Raw genomic sequence first — 20,204 nt, forward strand, 5'->3', positions numbered from 1 at the left:
TACTCACTCACAGGATTCCTTTCATTCATAAAAACCCAGTCATGCGGTGACGTCACCGCCCGGCCGTCCCTCCGGCCCCGGAGCGGCCTCCCGGCTCTCGGCCCCGCCCCCATGTGGCCCCGCCCCGGTCATGCCCCGCCCGCAAGGGCCCCATTCCCCGCCCCTCCCCCCGCTCAGCCTCAGCGCGGTCGGGATTCTCAACCCCGGTAAGAACATGGGCTGGGTGCGTGCATTCACGTGATACCTCGCGAGAGCCGCGTGGGCGGAGGTGTCATTTGTCTCATTTTGCAGTCAACAGCCCCGTGTCTCTTCTCCTTTCAACCTACACCCTCTGCCATGATGATCTCATCCAGTCCCGTGGTTTTAAATGCCAACCATATGCCCATGATCTCCGGAGGGCTTCTCTGAATTCTAGACTGCCCCTCTGCACCTCTAGCTGAGTGCCAGATGAGGATGGCAAAAATCCAGTTCCCAACCACTAACCCTACCTCAACTCCTTGTACCCCCAGACTTCCCAGTTTCAGTTGTTCCCATTCCTCTTTCTCCATTCTTCCCCACCAGTGAGGCTGGCTCTACCTCCAACACGGTCCAGCATCTGACCACTCTTCCCCACCCTCATGGCTCTACCTCCAGCCTAGGCACCATCAACTTATCTGGACCATGACAGCAAGCCTCCTGATAGCCTCCCCACTTTGCCCCTAAAGGCTTTCTTCACACACTAAAGATCTTCCTTTTTTTTTTTTTTTTAAGATTTTATTTATTTATTTGACAGAACGATCACAAGTAGGCAGAGGCAGGCAGAGAGAGAGGAGGAAGCAGGCTCCCCGCTGAGCAGAGAGCCCGACGCAGAACTCGATCCCAGGACCCTGGGATCATGACCCGAGCCGAAGGTAGAGGCTTTAACCCACTGAGCCACTCAGGCGCCCCTAAAGATCTTCTTGAAATAAGGATCAGATTCCTTAGCACACTTCCACCCTCTGGTTTAACACCCTCAATGGCTTCCCTTTGCATTTGGAATATAAACTATATTCCTCCTTTCAGTCTATAGAGCCCTAAGCCATCTGGCCTCTGCCCAGCTCTGCAGCCTCACCTTCCATTCTCATCTCACCCACTGCTCTTCAGCCACACTGCCCACACTGTCTTTCAAACACACCTAGCTTATTCCTACCACAGGTCCTTTGCACTAGCTATGTCCTTTTCTGTTCACTGCCAGGCTTTCTCATTTCTCACGTCAGCTTAGATGTCACTGCCTCAGAGAGGTCTTTCCTGACTGCCCTGCCTAAAAGAGCCCCCACTTCTGAAATTTGTTCTTATATTAACTTTCATATCTCCATAAGGTATTACCTTGCTTATTATATCTGTTTACTATTTAATGTCTGTTTTCCCTAAACAGAATGGAAGGGTTTTTTAAGATTTTATTTATTTATTTGACAGACAGAGATCACAAGTCAGCAGAGAGGCAGGCAGAGAGAGGAGAAGCAGGCTCCCCGCTGAGCAGGGAGCCCGATGTGGGGCTTGATCCCAGGACCCTGAGATCATGACCTGAGCCGAAGGCAGAGGCTTTAACTCACTGAGCCACCCAGATGCCCCCAGAATGGAAGTTTCTTGTCTGCCTTGTTCACCACAGCATGTCACAAGCCTGAAACAGTGCTCAGCACATAGTGAGCCCTCCATAAATACTTGCCGAGGAAATATATTAGTGGAGGCTCAGAGAGGTCAAGTGACTTTCCAAAGCCACCCAGCTCGGAAGTACAAGAACTGGAATTTAAATCTGGACCGGATAGATTCCGGGTCCAGATATTTAGGGCTGTGCCCAACTGAGTGGGTTCCAGTATAAATGCAAGACTTATATTCAGTGCCTGGAGCTCCACTCAAAAGGGGCAGCTTTGGGGGCGCCTGGGTGGCTCAGTGGGTTAAAGCCTCTGCCTTCGGCTCAGGTCATGATCTCAGGGTCCTGGGATTGAGCCCTGCATTGGGCTCTCTGCTCCTCAGAGAGCCTGCTTCCTCCTCTCTCTCTGCCTACTTGTAGTCTCTGTCTGCCAAATAAATAAATAAATAAATAAGGGGCAGCTTTGGTGGGGATGCAAAATGGGGGAGCATTGCCGTTCACCCCCCTTGTCCTTGCTCATGCTGTTTTCATTGTCTGAAGTGCCTGTCACTGCAACAGCCACAACTTCTGTGAAACTGACATCATAGCACCTACCTTATCTGGCAGTGGAAGGCATGGGACCCATCGACAAGATGGTCTTTGTGTGGAGCCTTGGTCACCGGCCAGGCTCCTCTTTCCCTTAATTTAGTAGAGTTTAATTTCAGAGGCCTCATTATAGGTGCTCAACTATTGAATGAGTCCCCAGCAACCTGCACAACACCCAAGGACCCCATGCTGCCTAAATCCTTTGCTCCCATGCCCTGCCTGCCCATGTCAGGGGGTCAGCCCTTCAGTACCCACGCAGCAGAGACTGCTTGCCCACAGACATGGCTCCCTTTCTGGTCAAGGCCAAGGGATGTAGTGCAATGTCATATTTAAAAGTGGTGGCTCCATGGGGCGCCTGGGTGGCTCAGTGGGTTAAAGCCTCTGCCTTCAGCTCAGGTCATGATCCCAGGGTCTTGGGATCAAGCCCCGCATCAGGCTCTCTGCTCGGCAGGGGGCCTGCTTCTCTTCCTCTCTCTCTGCCTGCCTCTCTGCCTACTTGTGATCTCTCTGTCGAATAAATAAATAAAATATTTAAAAAAAAATAGTGGTGGCTCCGTGGTTTGCAACAGAGGTTCCTACTGGACATATCTAGGACAATTCAAATATTAAAAAAATAATAATAGTAATGATGGATCATAACCCATTAAATAAGAGAAGAATCAATGAGTCCATACTAATATGCATGAATGAATGAATGAATGAATGAATGAATGAATAGAAGAAGACAAAGCTCCTTCTTCCAGTAGAAGGAATGATGGAATTAGAAAATGACCATTAGAGAAGCATTCTAGTAATAATGGATCCAAGAAGAATCATCAATGGATATGAAAATTTGATGAGAAACATATATAGTGTTATAGTTTCAAAGCATGACCCTAAATATAGCTTTTTTAAAGACTCTGAGAGAGAGAGAGAGAGAGTGCCCAAGCAAGGGGGAGGATCAGAGAGAGGGGCAAGCAGACTCCCCACTGAGCAGGGAGCCGAACAAGGGGCTCATCCCAGGACCAGGAGATGACCTGAGCCACCCAGTCATCCCCTAAATGTAATTATTAATTGGAAGTAGAAGGATAGTCTTTCTACAGTGGAGAAACCTGGCAGATAACACTTTGGCTAAATGATCAAGGTTACTTTCAGCAGTAACGGGACAAACTGACTCGTGTGTCCCCTGAACGATGCCCGGAGGAGGACACAGCATCAGTTCTGTGGAGCAGCTGACAGAAACTCTCACCATGAATGTGATCGTGAGGAAATGGGAGACACACCCAGACTGAGAACAGCTCTATAAAATAACTGCACTGCATGCTTTAAAAAAATGACAAGATCGGGGCATGTGGGTGGCTCAGTCTGTTAAGCGTCTGCCTTCTGCTCCAGGTTGTGATCTCAGGATCCTGGGATGAAGCCCTGCGTCTCAGCACAGAATCTGCTTTTCCCTCTCCCTCTGCCCTTCCCCCAGCTCATGCTTTTTCTCTCTATATATCAAATAAATGAATGCAATCTTGGGGAAAAAGACAAAGACAGGATTGTTCCAGATTAGAGGAGACAGGATAACCGAAGCTGTGTGGGATCCAGGATTTCCCATTGGTATGAAGGACATCGTGAAGGTAGCTGGTCAAGTCCCAGTAAGGTCGGTCGACTAGCTAATAGAGTCTCATGGGTGTTAATTTCCCGATTTGGGTAGTTGTCCTGTGGTCAGGTAAGAGATTGTCCTTGATTTTAGGAAACACATGTTGGAATATTTAGAGGTAAAAGCTCACGGTGTCTGCAATTTACTCGCAAACAGTTGAGAACAAGATAGGTGGGGAATGATAAAGTTACTGTGACTAAGTCTTAGCATTCTGGGAATCTGGATGAAATTCTGCAGAAATTCTGTCATTCCTGCAATTTCTATTTAAATACAAGTTCTTTTCCTATGTTTTGTTTTTTTAAGTAGGGGCCCTCAGGGTAGTCCGAGGGCTCAAATCCTGGCCTCCACCCCCACCAGCTGGGTGACTGAACCTCTCCAGTCTCTCTCCTCCTCTGTAAACCGGGCTTACTAACAGAGTGCCAATTTCATGGATTGTGAAACAATTTAATGTGTTCACACTTAAAAGCATGTGGCACAGGGCCTAGTGTGGGAGAAGGGATCAATATGTACTGGGTGAGAGAGAGATGAGTTCTCCGGAGTCCCTTAGAGAAACCTGCCTCTTCCCTGAGCAGGTGACAAAGCCAGTGCTGACCACGCCCCCGCCCCCAGAGACCCGACCTCCTGCCCACAGGGCGGGGCCTCCATGTCAGTTTCTAGGGAAGGCGTGCCTTTGCCTGCTAAGTAACGCACAACTCTGATGGGTCCGACTCATCCCCTGCTCATCTGGCCAGGGATCCAAAACCCCAAATAGCCCCCAGGCATATCCCCGTGGGACCCCAGTCCTTAGTAGGTGCCCACGAACAGCGACAGGCTGGACCCAAGCCTGGATCCGCCGCTCATTCACACCCCTGGCTGATCCGCGTGTGGGGCATTCTTCCATCCCAGCCTCGGTTTCCCCAAGTGCAGTGAAAGTCTAGGATTAGACCAGTGATTTCCAAACCATCTCAAACCACAGTAAACTTTCTTAAAAGAAATCTGACTTGGCCGTGTGTCCTGCGTTGTAAAGGTAGCTAGAGGTGGGCTGCTATGGAGGGGACCACTGCTGGCTTGGAGATTTCCCAGCCGGGTGTTCTCTGGAAGCCGTTCCTGCCCTGAGATGTGATTTTCAGGCACACAAGAGCTCCCGTCCCTAGACGCTGGGGCCTTCCTAGCCCCCACTCTTAGCAGGGCAGCCCTCTGTCACTGAGCCAGATCCCACTTTTGGGATGGGTTTTTCTGCTGGGTGGGGTGATGTCATAGGATACTTTCTGGCATCTTGTTCTGTTCCCACTTCTTCAGCTCTCACATGCCTTGCAGCAGCTTAGTATTGCGTCGTACTTACTCCCATCACTGTGCTTCTGAGATGCCTCGTGTATGCCAGGCACCACCCTAAGTGCCTATGACCTATCTGGGCTTGTTTGTTCCTCCAGCTCTTTCCTCCCCCTGCTAAATAAACCAACCATCCCCCCAAATTACCTGTACTTTCATCACATTTCCGTGTCTTCATAACTTTTCCTTCCCACAAAAGCCCTCCCTGTTGTAGGTGGGCAGTGGGGGCACAAATGATCAGCCTCCTTCTAGAGCAGAGGAAACGGGCCCAAATATGGATTCCCCAGTTCCCCAGGGAGCACCCGGTTGCTGGACTGCCGGAAGGGCTGTGCCCCATCCTGCTAATCGTTGCCACCTTCTGGGGAGCTAGGTGTTACCATCACCTGCGGGGGAGACATCGGAACTCTGAGAGGTGAGATAACCAGCCCAATATCACGGTCAGTCCCGGGCAGAGGAGGATTTGAACTTAGGTTGGTCTGATGCGAGGGTCAAGCTATTTCCCCTACTCCTGGTGGGTATCATCCCTGGGCTTTGCTGGGGAGTCATCTGAGCCACTGGGTATTGAAGGACACTCCGGCTCGTGCTAGGGGCAGCTCTGGCCAGATCTTGTACAGAATCTCGCCCCTCTTCTTCCCTCCTACTTTGAGATCCCAAGGCACCCCAGAGGGCAGTGGGGGCGGGCGACCTGCACTGGGCCACTGTCTGCAATGGTCTTGGTTCCAGTAGGGAGAAAAAAACGCACTGCTTTGTCCTCATTTCCACTTGAGGAAAGAGAGGCCCACTGAGAGGCCTCTGGCCTCGACCTCCTGCACTTGTCCTTCCCCCTTCCCCTGTCCCTGCAGAAGCTGTCCCAAAGCCACCTCTCCTCTTCCCAGACCCTCATGCCTACCCTCCAGCTCCCTGCTTCTCTCTCAACATCGACATTTCCCCAAGTGACTGTCATCCCCAACCCGCACCCCACCTGCCCCTTTCCTGCCTCACCATTCCGCCCCCAGGCTCTCCTGTTCTTCCCTTTCACAACCCAATCTGCCTCACCCCCTCTGAGCTCTCCTGCCCCCTCTTCTTCCCCACCCTGCAGTCTGGCTCGGCCCCACTGTCCTTTGATGGGACCTCATTATTGCTGAAACCCCGGTCCATTTCCCCTCGGGATCTGTTCTGTCCTTTGACAGCACTTGACCTTGTGGTTCTCTCTCCCTCGGGCTTCTAAGGCTGGGCTTCCCTCCTACCTTTGCAGTCTCCTGCCCCTCGGTCCCCTGGAGCTCCGTGATTAGGGATGCTCCCGGAGGCATTGGACTTTGCCCCCTCTTCCTCTCCCTGGGGGGACGGATCTCCGTGCCAGCCGGTGCTAACCACTCCCTTAACTCTCACCAGCTCTTGTCTGTCTGGCAAAACTTCTAATGCAGCCTCTCATCCAAAATCGAAATTTGACAAGACGCTTCCCGCGGGACTCTGAGAAACAGAACCCCCAACCCCTCCCCACGCTGGACATACATTGTGAACAAAAACATAAGCCTGGGGACGCCTGGGTGGCTCAGTTGGTTAAGCAGCTGCCTTCGGCTCAGGTCATGATCCCAACGTCCTGGGATAGAGTCCCACATCGTGCTCCTTGCTCGGCAGGGAGCCTGCTTCTCCCTCTGCCTCTGCCTGCCATTCTGTCTGCCTGTGCTCGCTCTCTCTCCCTCTCTCTGACAAATAAATAAAATCTTAAAAAAAAAAAAAAAAGAGACAGATTTAAAAACAAAAAAACATAAGCCTGTGTTAAGCCAGGGCGATCGTGGGGTGGTTCATCACTATAACACTCACTAGGCTATCCTGCCCGGTAATCCGGAACACGATCCCGTGTAATTTTGTGATTTCTCTGGAAAAACCATGCTTGCCTCTAGTCCCCTGCTTCTTCACCATAAACAATTATCTGTGGATCTGGGGCACGTCTGTATTCAATTGTGGACCCTAAGGGCAGGAACAGATGTATCTTTCGAGCCCTCACCCTGCCAAGAGGGAAGCCGTGCGCGTAGTAGGTGCTTCGTCAGCCCTGGCTGGAGAAACTGAAGTGACGGTGAGAAGCACCAGAGAAAGAAGAAAGGGATGAAGACCTTATGCACTGTGACCCCCAGAACCCTGGGTTAGACCCCATCCCGAGAGGCTAGACTGCGCCATCCCTGGAACAGGTCCCCCATCCTTGACTGAAATGCCCTCCACTCAGCCTTGACAAGCCCTCCCCACCCTTCAGGACCCAGGTTCAGGCTAGCTTCTTGGCAAAGCTTCCCTGACCCTGTGGCCCTGAGATCCAGCCTTTCCTCCAGACAGTCTGTCCTGGGAGCCCTTGAGCTAGGCGGAGGGGCCCCCAGGGTAGGCAAGTCCTGCTTATGCTGGCCAGGACTGGCTTTCCTCCTTGGGATGGGGACACACGTGGCAGCTGCCTCTCAGCCCAAGGTCACCTGCTCTCATTTTTTTCCAGAGGGCACAAGCCTTGATGGCTGCTCCCCCTCCAAATCGGAAGCCATATAATTAGTATAATCATTACACAGCTGCCTCATGGCCTCTGTGCCTTTCACTCACCTCTCTACAGCAGCAAGATTTCCCCCCACATCATTGACCTGTCACCCTACAGGGGCTCCCACTGGCTGCAGGGGGCAAGGTCCACATCCTCAGTCTGGCACTCTAGAACCTTCCTGCTTGGCCTCTGTGGCTCACTGCGCACTCACCTGCTCACACACTGGATTCCAGCAACGTTCGGCCTTCGTAGTTCCCCAAAGAATCCATATAGTCTTGTGATGTGGACTTTTGCCCATAAGGTTCTTTCCACCTGGAATGTTTTTACTTTCCCAATCCAGTTGGCGAACTCCTGTGCAACCTTGGAAACTCAACTTATGAACAGGGGTTGGTACATTTTTTTCTGTAGAGGGCCAGATAGAAATATTTTAGGCATTGTGAGCCATATGGTTTCTGTCGTAATTCTTTGATTCTGCCATTGTAGACAGCACAGGCGTGTGAACGAATGATGTGGCTGTGTTCCACAAAAGCTTTGTTCACAGGAACTGGTGGTGGGGGGGTTAGGGTGCCCACCCCTGTTCAGGAGTCATCTCACACAGCATCCCACAGACAGAGTTTTGGCAATGCCTTCTTGCAATGCCTTCTGTACCTTGCACGTTTTACGGTGACACAAAGCCCAGCTGTAATGATTCTACAGTCTATTTCTACCAAACAGATAGGATCTGTTAACCTGTAAATCCAGCCAGCTCACTCTGCTCAAAAACCTCCCATGACTTCCCATTCCCCTCAGAATGAAAACCAATGTTTTAGAATGAGCCACCATGTGCGTCAGGCCCTGAGAGTCCTTTGAACTCATCGCCTTCCCTGCTACTGCTCTCTCGTGCTACGCCAGGCACGACAGCCTCCTTGCTTGTCCTGACACTAGCCATGGGGACTCCTGCCTCAGGGCCTTTGCCTCTACCATCCCTTCACTGAGGAACCCTCTTTCCCACGCTCACTGCCTGGCCTCCCTCAGGCCCTTATTTAAACACCTCCCTTTTCAGTGCGCCCTTCCCTGGCCACTCTGTTTAAAACTGCACCCCACTCCCAACTTTCCCCCTTGCTTTTATTCCATGTTTTTTTTTTTTTTTAATCACCCTCTACCATACTCTACTTCCCCTCCAACTTTTCAATGATAAAAATGCTCAAATATACAAAACGCAAGACCAGTGCAAAGGCACTTGTACAGGTAACCCCAGATTCCACACTCAAGGTTCTTTGAAAGAAGGATGCTAACATCATGACACTTTGCCCAAAGACTTTAGCAAAACACACTCTATGTTTGACTTGATCTTGTTTATCATCTGTCTTTCCCCCACAAGACAGCGAACACCAGGAGGGCAAGGATTTTTGTCTGTTTTGTTCACTGTGGTTTCCTCAGCAGCAAGAATATTGCTTGGCACATAGTGGGGACTTTTTTGGAGCAGGGAAAGAAAGGATGAGGCAAGTCCCGATTCTGATTCTGCCTTTTATTATTACTACTTTTTAAAGATTTATTTGAGAGAGAGAGAGCACCAGTGGGAGGAGGGGGGAAGGACAGAGGGAGAAGGAGAAGCAGGCTTGCCGCTGAGCAAGGAGCCCAACGTGGGGCTTGATCCCGGGACCCCCGGACCATGCCCGGAGCTGAAAGCTGATGCTTACCGACTGAGGCACCCAAGTCCCCCCTGGTCCTGCCTGTGATTGACATGTGACTCCGGAGATCATTTCCCATTGCAGAATCTGTAGGTGTCTTCCACAATAAAGTGGGGGGCAAGAGTCTTACTTCTCAGCATTGTGGTGAGGATCCAACAAGGTAAGAATGTAAACTGCACCATTAGTGTGTCAGCTAGTTAAATTTTATTTTTTAAAGATTTATTTATATGAGAGAGAGAGAGAGCGAGCACATGCACATGTGAGCGTGGGGGAGGGGTAGAGGGAGAGGGAGAGAGAGCAAGAGAATCTGAAGCAGACTCCCAGTAGGTTGAGCACGGGGCCAATGCGGGGCTGGATCTCACAACCCTGGGGTCATGACCTGAGTCAAAACCAAGAGTCGGACGCTTAACCGACTGAGTCACCCAGACACCCCAGTTAGTTAAATTTCTATCCAACTATGAGGGAGGGGGCTTGGTCTAGTCTGACTCTCCAGATTCTGGCCTCCTAGAAAGCAGACATTTTGCTCTGAGATGTTTGTAGCTGCAGGTAAGCCCCTCTTGAGATGTTTCTGGCACAACCCCTCCAGAGAAGCTCTTGGACTTGGAACTGCTCCAATGCAAACATCCAACAGAAAGCCAACAGCGTGCATCCCATCATGCTTATTTGTCCACTCCCTTCCCATTGCTTGCTCAGTCAGTGCTTCCTAATAATCCCCTAACCCTCATTTCTTGCTTTATCCACTCATTTCACACTTAGAGGAGGGACACTCAACTTCATGAGGACCCGAGATTAAATTTCTTTTGTGGATCTTTGAAGGTTTTTAATGGTTGATCCAACCTCCCTCAGCCTTTTCTCCATTTCAGATTCAGTTGTGTGTCTGTGTTGCCAAACTTGTCCTGCAGATCCACTGTGAATACCGGGGTGTTTGCTGAAGACTTGGGTCAGATTACTCGTAAGAGGGTGAAATGCCCCGCCTTTTGCAAGCAAGCTCCCTGATAACCATCGCCCTAACTTCATGTGTTTGGGGTGTGGAGGGCAAAATATTTTCAGCGAGAAGTGGGAGTCTTCACCCAGTTCTCTCAACTCAAAGCTCAAACTCGTGAGCAAAATTCAAATCTTAGTTTAAGGAACAGCCTCCTCATATGTGAAGTGCAGACAAGACTGACTACACTTCAGGGGTGATGGATGTGAAATCAGACTACTCTGTAACAGGTGAAGCTCTGTACGGGTATTAGTGGATAGGATCTGCTCCACAGAAACAAAGCTGTCACAACAACCCCCTCGCCGGTGCGCCCTTCTCTGCATTGCTAATGATAATAGCGACCATTTGTTGAAATCCCACTACGTGCAGGTACAGAGATGAATTTATCGCTAGGTCACAACGTCTTTATTAAGGATGAGATCGCAGAGACCAAGTCATTTGCCCACGTTTCTCCTAAAAGTGCGAGGATACTTCCCGAGATCAGCTTGCTGTAGAGCTAAGTAACGCCGAACACTTCCTTAGCACAACCGTCCTTCGTGTTTTTGGTTCAAACTAAAAAATTATTGGCCGTTGAGCCAAAATTCAAATCTAACTGGGCATCCCATATTCTTAATTACTCAATCTGGGGGGTCCCTGGAAAAAAAAAAATCTAAGCAGGTTCCTCCCTGCCACGCCCTGCGTCTTTGCTAGTTTCACTTTTATCTTTACGAGCCGAGCCGTCGCGAACGGTAGTGTCAGACTCCAGGCCTCCAGACCGTTTCGGGAGGTGTAAGGCGGAGGAGACTCCCGCCCCTCATCAACATGTCCGCCAACGAGCCGGCACGAGGCCCTTCCGCCCCGCACAGACGTGGCCGCGCCCCGCCGCAGAGGATTGGCTCCAGACGGAAGCCCGGCCTCCCTCGGCGCTGGAAACCCCTTCCATTGGGCAGTTAGAAAACATGGCGGAGCCCCGCCCCCGCCTTCCTCGAGCGTCCCAACCGGAGCACGGACTTCGCTGATTGGCGGAGGGCAGTGGCTAGGCCGTCACGTGGGACCGGCCTAGTTTGTTTGCAGAAGTAGAAGGAAGTAGAAGTGCTGAGTAAGCTGAGGTGAGTGACGGCGCAGGGGAGGCGGGGCCTGGGGGGGCCCTTCCCCAAACCTCCTGCTCGCCCCAGTTTCCGTGGTCTCCACCCTGACTCTCCTTCGGACCTCGCTTGTGCTCCCCAGTTGTTAGCCGTGTCCTCCATTGACCCTTGTGTGACCCTCTGAGTGCTCGCAGCTTCCGCCCTTTGATTTCCCCAGTGCCCCAACTTCCACCTGTGACAGGTCTTGTCTCATTTCGAACTTGTGACCTCCCCAGGGACGCCCGCTTCGGCCCTGGGTCCCTCCTTAGTACCCCGGTCTCCCTTGTGTGTCTCCCCTCTATACCCAGCTTCCTTGGTCAGCCCTTTCCCGTCTCCTTCCAACTCTCAGTGCCTCTCAGGGCCCCCAGTTTCCACTCTGGGCTGCACTGATTGTCCCATTGTCCTTCCTGTGCCCTTCTTACCTGCTCCCTACTTTTCTGCCTCTGTATTCCCACCTAATCCCCCACTTTATCTGTTTTCTGCATTTTTCTATTTGTGTCTCCCCTCTTGTCTATTTTACTCTACCCCCTTTCTTTTTTTCTTTTTCTTTTTTTTTTTTTTTTTTTTTTTTTCCCCCTTTTTTTTTTTTTTTTTTTTTTTTTTTTTTTTTTTTTTTTTTTTTCTTCCCCCGTTTTCTGATTTCCATCTTTCTGCTTCTCTCTGAGGCTTATTGTCTCTCACATGCCTCAGATTTCATCTGTGCCTGCGCCCCACCGTGCTCCCTCCTTACCCAAAGCCTCTTCACCCCGGCGTCTCCCAACCCACCAATTCTATGCCCAGAGATGGCTTGGAAGCTGGTGACCAGGAAGGCATAACCTGTTTGACCATGTGACTGGGATGGGCAGGTCCGTGGGTGTGGGACAAGGAGGGCAGGGGCTCAGGGATCTGTGCCCATTTTTTTTTTTAATGGACTACTCATGTGACCCCAAACAAATACCTTCCCTTCCCCTGAGCTTCTGGGTCTTTCCCTCACCTGCCCTTTTACCCACCCAACAGGATGTTAGGCAGGTTTGGTTTGGCAACACAGGTGCCCCACCCTTGGGCTGTATGCCAGTGTTTTTGTTATTGTCTCTGCCCTAAAATGTTCCTGGAGTTTGGAGGTTGTTTTTTGTCCCAAGTTGCAGGTTTTTTTGTCCGTGGAAGGGGGATTATGTTTCCTGCCCTCATAAGGCTGCTGTGAGGTTGAAAATTTGAAAGAAATGCAGAAGGCAGAGCTTTGAAACCAGCATGGTCCCATACAAATGTGTGGTTTCACTGTTGTGTCGGAGCCAGGAAAGGGAAAGGGATAAAATGACAAAAGAGGGAAAGACAGGTGGAAGGACCGCTGTCTGCACTTAGCATTTGACAGTATTTATCAATCATCTGCTCTGAGTCAGGTTCTTTTGTAGGTATGTAGCTTTTACCATTCATTCACTCATTCTTCATTTGTTTAACAAATATACCCATGATGTAGCGAATGTTATTCCTATTTAACATGAGAAAGAGTGAATGAGTTTCCTGAGGTCACCTACAAACAGTAGAGCCCATGTGATTGCTTAGACTCTGTGAGGCTCACTGCTGCCCTTTCTCTCCCTTCCACGGATTCCTTTCTCATTAGGAACGTATCCTCGATGAGAACTTAACTTCTCGCTCAGCAGAATGACATCACCAAGAGACAGAGGAAGGGCTGTGTGTGTGCGTGTTTGCAGATGGGTGTGTGTGCGGAAGGGGTGAGGAGGTTGTAGTGGAGACGAGGCCTCGTTAGAGCTTCTCCTTGTAGAGGGTGGCCCCTGGGAGAACATTTTTAATAGGTCCATGGCTGACATGGCTCTTCTCTCTCTCTCTCTCTTGTTTTAGTCCATCCTCCTTTCTTGGGTGACCTCATCCAATGTCATAGCTTTAAGTACCATCTCTGACAACTCCCAAATTTATATCTCCAGTCCAGTCTAGATCTTTCCCCCGAATGGTAGGCTCACTTATAGAATTGCTTGTTCAACACCTCAAAAAGGGCATTTCAAAGTTAAAGGTATTTAGAATTAAGTTCCTGATATATATCCCCTTTATCCCCCTGCCCCTTCCACCAGTGTCTGTCCCTCCCACTTACTTTCCCCGTCTGGAGTAGGAAATGGCAGTAGTCTTTCAGTTGCTCTGGCTAAAGCTGTCGGATTACCCTTGCAGGCTCTCTACACTCCTCATCTGGCCAGTGATGTGTTAATGTGGCAGCTTTGCTCCAGGCCCTGCAATGGCTTCTCTCATTTATACGCAGCTGGCCCTCTGTTACCTCTCTGACCTCCCCAGCGTCCAGCGGTGTCCAGCATCCTTGCCTTTCCTGGAACTCATCAGTCATGCTGCAGCCCAAGGGCCTTTGCACTTGGTCTTCCCTTTACCTGGACATTTCTTCACCTAGATATCCATATGGGTTTTGGCCTCATTTCCTTTCAGTCTTTACTCAAGGTCAAGTTCTTGTCAGGATTTCCCGGGTCACACTGTCTGAAATTTGAGTCTCTACCTCAGCATTTCTGATCCCCCTTCTTCGGTTCCCTTTTCTTCTCAGCATCTACCCGGCACCTAAAACCTATGGATATGCTTTGCCTTTTTTTTTTTTTTTTTTAAAGATTTTATTTATTTATTTGACAGAGAGAAATCACAAGTAGGCAGAGAGCCAGGCAGAGAGAGAGAGAGAGGAGGAAGCAGGCTCCCTGCCGAGCAGAGAGCCCGATGCGGGACTCGATCCCAGGACCCTGAGATCATGACCTGAGCCTAAGGCAGCGGCTTAACCCACTGAGCCACCCAGGCGCCCCTATGCTTTGCCTTTTGATCTTCTTTATTATTTAGAGCCCTCGGTAAAGTAGGAGATCTAGGAGGGCAGGGATTTTTTTTTTTTTTTTTAAGATTTTATTTATTTATTTGACAGAGAGAGAGAGATCACAAGGGGGCAGAGAGAGAGCGGGGAAGCAGGCTCCCTGCCTAGCAGAGAGCCTGATGTGGGGCTCGATTCCAGGACCCTAAGACCATGACCCAAGCCGAAGGCAGATGCTTTAATCCACTGAGCCACCCAGGCACCCCAAGGGCTGGGATTTTTGTCTGTTTAGTTGATTAGTGGAGTCTAAGCAGTTAGAACAATGCTTGCCCCTGAGTAGGTCCTTGATAAATATTTATAGAGTGAATCATAAATTGATTCATAAAATGGGCCACCCTGTCCCTTAGGCACGAGCCCAACGATCTGTTCAAGTTATTGGTGTCTCCCGTCCTTGGAAGCTTCAGCAACATGTCTGGGACGATGTGCCACCAGCTATGATCCCGCTAAGCAGGGCAAATGAAAAAGACACCTTTTCCTTTCCTGAAGGACACTTTGCTCCAGCTCGTATGAATGGCAGTGCATTTTTAGACAGGCGCCTCAGCTTTTGGAGGACAAGAGGCTGAAAATCAAGGCACTCAGCCACTTGCCATTCAGGCTTTCTCCTGAAGGCAGTTTGAGGATGTTGAGGTGGTGCTCCCGAAGGCTAACTAATAGGGTTCAGACCCTGGCAAGTCACATAAGCTCCTGTACCTCAGTTTCCTGCGTGTCATGTGGGTGGAAGTCCCCTTCTCGTAGGAGTGTTTTGAGGATTAAATGTGGTAATTACCTCAGATACTTGGTGAGGTGCCATGTGCTCAGTGGGTGCTGGATGAATGCAGCCGCGTTGTCTTGTGTGTAAAGTGATGGGGGCCCTTCCCCTTTCCTCGCTCACATTAGGCACGTGTTTGTGATGAGCTGGGGTCAGAGAGAACACTTGAAGGCACATTTTGTTCTAGAGGGTAGCTTTGTAGGCCCCAGAGGCTTGGGTGGGGGATGGAAAGGACATTTGACCTAAGCCCTACTTCCAAATCCAGTCTTATCTTATGCACTAATTGAGCACCTACTGTTTGCAGGCCCTCTTCCTAGTGCAGTTCAGGAGTGGGAAGAAGCCATGAGTCCAGCAGCCAGGCAATACCTCCCACATCCTTTCTCTGGGCCTCAGTTTCCCTTTGTGCCAGACAGGGATAGCACCCACACCTTCCTTCCTTCACGGGCCCTTGTGAGCTTCAGGACAGCTAACAGATGGGGGAACCCTGGGCCAACCATAGAGCGGGGTGGTCTTGTGAGAGGGCAGAGGCCACCGTGTGGTGAGGTGCTTCCGTGCTGAGAGGCGCGGCTGGTGGGGATGAAGGAAGGAAGGCCGTGGTGCTCGGGGCCGGCCTGGGTGCCCTTGGTGATCCTGCCAGGGCAGTGGATGGGGGTGACCTGAGCTACACAGGAGGGGATTGCTGGCCTGTGCCAATTGTTCCAGTCATGGGACATCCTGTCGTAAGCAGCCGGGGCTCGGGAAGCCTGCTGCGGTTCTGGGTGTGCTCCCAGGATCCCCCAGGAGGCCAGTCGCGTGAGGTCAGCTTCCTGGCCCGGCTGCCGGAGGGATCCTGTCACGCACCGCCAGGGGCAGCTGGTCTGTTCCTGCAGCCAGGCTTTGTCAGGAGTGAGGCACAGGGCTTGTAGGGTGTCCCTGCTTAGAGCCCAAATGAGCTTCAGTGTGTAAAGCCAGACTTTCCAGATCATAGCTCAGTGCCACTCAGAAAGCACAGCAGGTGCCCCATAAATGTTCTGAGCCTTTCCACGGTGGTGGTGGTGGTGTGCTGGGCAGCCTAGAGTGAGTGGGGAATACGGTGCTCGGCCTGTTACCACCCGCCAGGGAGTAAGAGAGGAGGGGAGGGGCCTCGACCGTGACGGCCCATGGGCTTCTCGGGCTTACTCATTTGTCCTCACTCATTCAGCAAACATTTCTTAAATATTCACTATTCATCAGGAGCAGCAGGCCATGTGCTGGCGTTAAGAAATAAATAAAGAGGGGACCGACTCAAACCAACAGATGCACCATGATTATCACAGGACAAATGCTTCTCTGGGGGACCCGCTGGGCAGGGTGAGGGGTGCCTCCAGGGCTGAGAGGAGGGGAGGCACAAGATAGGATTTTTTTTTTTTAGGATTTTATTTATTCATGAGAGACAGGCAGAGAGAGAGAGAGGCAGAGGGAGAACAGGCTCCCCACTGAGCAGGGAGCCTGACATGTGACTCAATCCCTGGACCCTGGGGATCATGACCTGAGCAAAGGCAGACATTTAATGACTGAGCCACCCAGGAGGCCCACAGGGTAGGATTCTTAGGTGAGGTGGCCTGTGAGCCAGTTCTTGAAGGACAGGAAGGGTTTATTCGTTTGTCTGACATGAGACTGCTGAGCGAAGTGGGGAGCACAGTGTAGGCGGGAGGGTGGGCGGGTACGTGGAGGTGTGACAGTGGGATGTTCTGGAACATCTCCGGGGCAGCATGGCTCGAGTAGGCGAGCAGGAGGTGGGCTGGCCCGGTCATGTGGATGCTTGCCTCCCTGCCCTTGAGCTTGGGCTCTCTCTGGAAGGTGATGCAGAGCCGCGGGGCAAGTGGAAGCCTCCGATTTGCATCCAGAGGTAGGCACAGAGGGCTTGTAGGGGTGGATGGTGGACTTGGCCCTCAAGGGGTGCTTGTGGGCCAGAGGGGTCTAATGCAAGCTGGGAGCATTGTGGGAGGGACCAGTCTGGGGCTCTGAGCCTCCATCGGGGGGCGCCGCTGGGCCTTGAAGGCCAAGCAGAGGCTCTGATGGAGATGGGAGTGAAGGGAGGCAGGGGAGGATGGTCCAGGGAGGACCGCCCAGAGGTTTGACAATTCAGGGCTTCTCTCTCTTTCTCTGAAAGAGAGAACTGGCCAGATTAGGAGCTGGGGGGGTAGGGCCTAGCACCTGGCGGCTTTGGGCTTTCTCTCTTGCTTGAGACCTGCTTGGGGTCAGGGAGTTCATGGCCGAGGTGGAAGCAGACATCTGAGGACGAGGTTCTCCCCCACCGCCCCGGTAACCAGACACATACTTCTCAGCTCCGTTGTACTGCTGCTGCTGCTGCTGCTTTTTTTTTTTTTTTTTTTTTAAGATTTTATTTAGTTATTTTGACAGAGATCACAAGTAGGCAGAGAGGCAGGCAGAGAGAGAGGGGGAAGCAGGCTTCTCACTGAGCAGAGAGCCCGATGTAGGGCTTGATCCCAGCACCCTGAGATCACGACCTGAGCCGAAGGCAGAGGCTTAAGCCTCTGAGCCACCCAGGCGCCCCCTCTTTCGCGCTTCTTGAGCTTGTAACTACATCGGCAAACTCCTCGTAACACGCCCAGGTCATAGGCTGGCCGGGGGCATGGCTCTAAAGTAAATGTGGCAGGGTGGCTCCGTGGTGACTAGTATTCACGTGGGTCACGACGGTGCCCGCAAGTCCCCGTGGGCTGCCAGAACCGAGGAGAAGGCTCACTCCCGGCAGGTCCCGCAGGCTCCCGGCTCCGTGCCCTCCCTTACCTTCTCTTTCGCTCCATCTGTGGGGCTCCGTCTGTGGCGCGGGTCCCCACTGCAATGTTCGGCTCAAGAGTCACCCCGCACAGCCATCCTTGCCTGACTCTTTCCCGCAAGGGGACGGGGAACTGGGCTTGGGGTCCCCTGGCACTACTCATTTTATGAACCCAACCAGTCGCTTTTGGGGACTCACCAAAGATGCCACCTGTGGGTGCCCATCTCCCTCTGGTCCCAGTACTGCTTTTTTTCTGTTTAGTTTTTTTGGTGGCCATCATCATGTCCCACTAAAGCTTGCCCTTCCAACACCCACAATCTGAGGCCTTTCTGGGCCTCAGTTATTTTGTCTCTAAAATGGGGACATTAATGCTTGTCCTTCCTGCCTGACCGCTCCTCTCCTTGAGGGCTGCCTTCCCCAGCAGCCTAAGCCTTCCTGAAGGAGTCAAGCAGGCAGGCAGCGGCCTTTGACAGGGGACGGGGGAGCAGAAGTAAAGAGAACAGGCCAGAAGTCTCCAGCCTCCCTGTAGGGCAGACACAATGAACACCTGGAAACTGCAGGAGTAGACAGGCACAGTTGTCAGCGTCCCCCTCACTGCAGAGCTCTTGGGTTTGTGGCTTTCCTGCGTGAGGCATCTGAGAGCTGCTCAAAGCCTCTGGTGCCCAGGAGCGGACAGCCCCTGTCACGTGACCTTGGGGTCACCTGCGTCATCTCCGCGCAGACAGCAAGCCCAGGTGAGGAGCCACAGAGGACAGTTGTCAGCAGGTAAAAGCAAATGTTGGCCCTGTGGGGAGGTCAAGGGCAAGGGGCTGTGAGAAGCGAGAGGAGGAGGAAGCCAGGAGGGAGGGGGCTACTCCCCAGCTGAGCATCCCCCACCCCACCCCCCAAAGCTGTGCTGGAAAGAACCCGAGCTCTGAGGTTGGAAGTGTGAGGGGAGGAAGAGCACAGGGGCGAGAAGGAAGCATGGGCATGCGCTCTGTCTGCTTCTCACTTGCTGCTTTCCGGGCTGCTCTGTTACGATTGTTCCAGGATGTGGCCCCGGGGGGTCTGTTTCCTTTCTTCCACCTTGTGATAACAATGGCCACTGTTTGTGCGCCCACATTTGGGCAGCGAGCGTCCTGGACACTTTCCCTCCATTGTGTCATTTCACCCTCACGTCCACCCTGGAAGGCTGGGAGGGAGCCGGACCCGGTGGCCAGGCTGCCATCCAGGTGTGGGATGGGCCCCTGGGGAGGGTGTCTGTCTCCTGGGGCGGAATGTCTTCCTTCCATCCAGCTGGAACCCCACGGTGACTCTCCCCTTAACCCCACGTGGGCTCGTGGGTGCTGGTTCTCCTGACTGCCCGCAGGAGGTGCCCGGGAGCTCCTCGCCTCTCCCAGTGCCTCCCACCCACTCTCTGGGCAGCGTCTGTGCTCTTTCCTAAGCTGGTCCTCACCCCTGGGCCTCCATCTCCCCAACTGTGGGCCCCAGGGGCTCAGCTACCCTCTTACATTCTTTAACAAATAGAATTATAAAAAAAAAAAAAAAAAAAAGAAGAAGAAGAAACATTTTCCATACCATTTAGTAAATAGGAAAAAAAAAAACGGCCCATAAACCCAATATCCTCATAGTACTTTGGTATTTGTTTGTCACCCTTATTTTTTTGCTCTGTAATTTTTACTCAGTTAAATTATGTTTAAACAGACTTTCTGTGGGCCAAGCCTGAGCCAGGGGTGAGCGTACAGAGGGGCAAAGACCATGTACCAGTCCTTAAAAGGATCTAGAACCTGCTGTCTGGCTCTGAATTTTGCTCTTTCCTCCACTGGCTGTGTGACGTAGGGCCTGTTTACCTCTCTCTTCCTTGATTTTCTCATATGTCAAAACAGGATAATGTGACAATTTCATAGGATGGTGGTGCAGATTTTAAAAAATATTTATTTATTTGAGAGAGAGAGCATGCAAGCAGGAGGAGGTGCAGAGAGAGAGAATCAAGCAGACTCCCCACTGAGCTCGGAGCCCAGGGTGGGGTCCATCTCATGACCTTGAGATCACAACCTGAGTCAAAATCAAGAGTCCGGCACCTAACCAGCCGAGCCACCCACGCACCCCAGGGTGGTGGTCCGGATGGAACATTGTGTATGTGGGGACGCCTGGGTGGCTCAGTGGGTTAAGCCTCTACGTTTGGCTCAGGTTATGATCTCAGGTCCTGGGATTGAGCCCCGCATTGGGCTCTCTGTTCAGCGGGGAGCCTGCTTCCCCTCTTCTCCCCCTACCTGCCTTTCTGCCTCCTTGTGATCTCTGTCTGTCAAATAAATAAATAAAATCTTTAAAAAAAAATTATGTATGTGAAGTCCCTGGACCAGGACCAGAGCACAGAGAGGCACATGAGTGTTTGGTGTGAAGGGTCCAGTAGGAGGATAGAGGAGAGGAAGGAGGAATCAGACAGATCCATGTGGAGGGGGCGGGGGTCGGGGACAGCAGTGCTTTTTGCAGTTGTGCATGACA

The 20,204-nt window shown here is 51.7% G+C and overlaps 1 protein-coding gene across 7 annotated transcripts in view; it reads left to right on the forward strand.

Annotated features, from left to right (window-relative positions):
• Positions 1–11,280: 11,280 nt before the first annotated feature.
• Positions 11,281–20,204, forward strand: part of PLA2G6 (phospholipase A2 group VI) — a 60,063-nt gene continuing 51,139 nt past the window's right edge. For 5 of the 7 annotated variants that reach the window (XM_059402018.1, XM_059402017.1, XM_059402023.1 and 2 more), the window contains exon 1: positions 11,288–11,360. The gene's annotated coding sequence lies outside the window, so the exon portion shown is untranslated. Of the gene's footprint in view, positions 11,361–18,465; positions 18,486–20,204 lie in introns of those variants that run through there. The other 2 variants (XM_059402020.1, XM_059402021.1) reach the window with 2 other exon arrangements.

The sequence above is a fragment of the Mustela nigripes genome, chromosome 6 (genome assembly GCF_022355385.1).
Source record: "Mustela nigripes isolate SB6536 chromosome 6, MUSNIG.SB6536, whole genome shotgun sequence".
In the NCBI taxonomy this organism is placed as follows: Eukaryota; Metazoa; Chordata; class Mammalia; order Carnivora; family Mustelidae; genus Mustela; species Mustela nigripes.